The sequence below is a fragment of the Macaca fascicularis genome, chromosome 9 (assembly GCF_037993035.2).
Source record: "Macaca fascicularis isolate 582-1 chromosome 9, T2T-MFA8v1.1".
NCBI classification, from domain to species: domain Eukaryota; kingdom Metazoa; phylum Chordata; class Mammalia; order Primates; family Cercopithecidae; genus Macaca; species Macaca fascicularis.
The window spans coordinates 86,662,287-86,665,757 of record NC_088383.1 but is presented as its reverse complement, the minus strand read 5'-3'; the positions used below and the strand labels follow the sequence as shown (position 1 = coordinate 86,665,757).

Genomic DNA, 3,471 nt, shown 5'->3' with positions numbered 1-3,471 from the left:
TTTTTATCTACTTGCATCTTTCCCAATTCCTCAGGTTGACAGATTGATATTCTTCCAAACTTACCTCCAGTGTCACAAGGCCTTTCTTGAGTAACAGGACGCCTACATGTTTGTTTTTTCTGTGATGCAGTTATAGGCCACGTCCCTTAAAAAACAAGAATAAGCCGACCTCTGGCTGATGAACTATAAACTGTCTAAGCTGAGTTGATCTTTCTTTTTTGTACCATGACAGTGTATTGTATTTATGCTTCGTCTTTTTTTTTTTTTTTTTGCAATTCTTTCTGTGTGTGGTTGCTGTGCTACTAAATTGATCTCAAATCTCTGATTTTTATCTAAACGTTCTCAGTTTCAGGTAGTTAAAATCAGTGTAGTGAAAAGTATGGGAGGAGGGCAAGAATTATTGCCTCAAGGTCACAAAATTGATTTTAAAAAAAGGGTGGTGGTGGTATTGGCTTGTGGCAGGACTGGATCCAAGCAAACAATGCCGAGTGGTATCCTTCTTATCTTCTTTTCCCTTCCCCCTTCTTTCTTCTTCCTTCTCCTTTTTCCTCTCCCTTTCCCTTCCTTCCTCCTGTGTTTCCATCTGTGTGGTGGCTTCACTCCTGTAGGCACTGTTCCTCCAAGATAGATAGGTTTCCAAAATGGCGTCCCCAGGGGTACTAGGTTTCCAAAATTGCGTCTCCAGGGATAAGTGGGAGTCCTTCCTGATAGTTCCAGAGGAAAATTCCTGGAGGAAAGGTTCTGACTGAGGCCAGAGGGATGGAATACTGTGGTTGGCTAACCTGCGGTGATGAGGAAGGGTTTGTCTGTTATCAGAAGTGTGGTGGGGAATTCTTGCTAGTCAAAAGGCCACATTGAATTTGTCTCTTCCTCCAGAGCTCTGTTGAGTTATTGGCAAACAGTAGGAGCTTCCTAAATGTTTATTGAAGAAAATGAATGAATGAGTAGAAATAAAAGAATGAATCTGTGACTTGAAATGTTTTCCTTTTTGCAAAGAGGCTTTTGACCCTATGACACTCTCTCTAGGATATTTCTCACTGACTACAGAAGTCAGGGATTTTGTTATTTAACCATTTCACGGCCACCTCTGTGTCAGCTTACCTTCAAAGTACTAAAGTATGAAAGAACATGACTAAAATACCAAATCCCTTGGCTACCTTTGGGGTTTCATCTTCAGTATAGGTCTACTAGGTCAAGGGTTTAGTTAAATGTGGTGTGTCCTCATGAAAACTCCGTCTGGAGATCAAAGAGCTTCGTGGTGAGTCTGTGCTGGGGTTGCGGCTAAAACATAGCTTTGAGTCTCAGTAGCTTGTCATTATCAGCATGTGCTTGCCTTGAGAGCTATGGCAGTTTCTGATGACCTTATTGCAGACAGCAGTCAATCCACAACTCCTCGCAAAGGCTAGTGATTGAGCAATAAGCTTTTTGAAAACTCTTCCTGAGATCTTTCATTCACATTCACTGTGTTCAGAGAGTAGAGAATTTCAAAGACCCTTCATCGTTTCATTCTCACCAGAGGTTATTCCTTTTGTCACTAGTGAGAAAAATCACAGAGTCTTAGAGAAAAAGAGAAGGACAGGGTAAATCATTTCTGCAGCTCGACTCCAGAATCTGCGAACCACTGCGGTGCCGCATCCCCAGCCCGCCGCCATGGCCGCCTACAAACTGGTGCTGATCCGGCACCGCCAGAGCGCATGGAACCTGGAGAACCGCTTCGGCGGCTGTTACTACGCCGACCTGAGCCCGACCGGTCATGGGGAGGCGAAGCGCGGCGGGCAGGTGCTGCGAGATGCTGGCTATGAGTTTGACATCTGCTTCACCTCAGTACAGAAGAGAGCGACCCGGACCCTCTGGACAGTGCTAGATGCCATTGATCAGATGTGGCTGCCAGTGGTGAGGACTTGGCGCCTCAATGAGTGGCACTATGGGGGTCTAACTGGTTTCAATAAAGCAGAAACTGCTGCAAAGCATGGTGAGGACCAGGTGAAGATCTGCAGGCGCTCCTAGGATGTCCCACCACCTCCGATGGAGCCCAACCACCCTTTCTACAGCAACATCAGTAAGGATCGCAGGTTTGCAGACCTCACAGATCAACTACCCTCCTGTGAGAGTCTGAAGGACACTATTGCCAGAGCTCTGCCCTTCTGGAATGAAGAAATAGTTCCCCAGATCAAGGAGGGGAAACGTGTACTGATTGCAGCCCATGGCAACAGCCTCCGGGGCATTGTCAAGCATCTGGAGGGTCTCTCTGAAGAGGCTATCATGGAGCTGAACCTGCCGACTGGTATTCCCGTTGTCTATGAATTGGACAAGAACTTGAAGCCTGTCAAGCCCATGCAGTTTCTGGGGGATGAAGAGACGGTGCCCAAGCCATGGAGGCTGTGGCCGTCCAGGGCAAGGCCAAGAAGTGAAGGCCAGCGGGGAGGATACTGTCCCCAGGAGCACCCTCCCTGCCCAGTCTTGTCCCTCTGCCCCTCCCACCTGCACATGTCACACTGACCACATCTGTAGACATCCTGAGTTGTAGCTGCAGATGGGGACTGGTGGCTCCCATTTTCATTTTAGCCATTTTGGTTTTTGCACCCACTCCCTTCGTACAATCTAGTCAGAATGGCACTTCTAGAGCACAGGTTCTCAGTCCAAGCTCTGGAAAAGCTCCCCTTATCCAACACAGTTTAAAGGTAGTGACTTGGGTTTCTGCGAGTTCTTTGTTTACTAAGGACTTGTGGAGAGGAACCATGCTAAGCCATGACCAATGAGGAGAAGCACCAGAGCCTGTCTGTCCCCAGGAGCCAGTCCTCTGCTCTTCTGCAGTCAGGCCACTGCCTGGGGGCTCTAGTCATTCCAGTGGAAGATGAATGTAACCTGCATGGTGATGTGACAACTGTTTTCTCCCTGACCCTAGAGAACCTGGCTCTAGAAGTTTGGGATCAATCCTGAATTTAGTTATGTGTTACATTTACTTTTATTTAAAAAGTATAGTACATATAAATAATACAAAATAATAACCCTTCTGGGGTTTCTTGTGGCGGTTGAAGTAGTCCCACATGTGGTCATCAGAAAATAAGCCATTCCTCATACCAGTATGGGATCAGTTCCTTGACCTCTGAGGAGCAGGTGTGCTTCCTGCTGTGTGTGTTAGAATCCCTTCCTGCCTTGCTTCATGGCAGCGAAATGCCCCTTGGTCCTGTCCAAGTGTGTCTTTCACTGATTTCTGAATCATGTTCTAGTTGCTTGGGTCTGCCACATGGGTCCAGTGTCCACCTGAGCATAACTGTACTAAATCCTTTTTCCAGATCAGTATAATAAAGTGAAAAATCAACCCACAGCCTCATTTCCTTTAAAAAGGTTTTCATGTTTTGATTTCTTTTGATCCCTCTCATTTGCATGCATTCCAGTATGAAGATAAAAATACCAATTAAGTTTTTCACTTAACATTATTTCAGACCTTTCATCTCATTGTTTTATTTT

The 3,471-nt window shown here is 46.0% G+C and overlaps 1 pseudogene; it reads left to right on the top strand.

Annotated features, from left to right (window-relative positions):
• Positions 1 to 1,625: 1,625 nt before the first annotated feature.
• On the top strand, positions 1,626 to 2,426 carry LOC102130949 (phosphoglycerate mutase 1-like; annotated as a pseudogene).
• Positions 2,427 to 3,471: the final 1,045 nt, after the last annotated feature.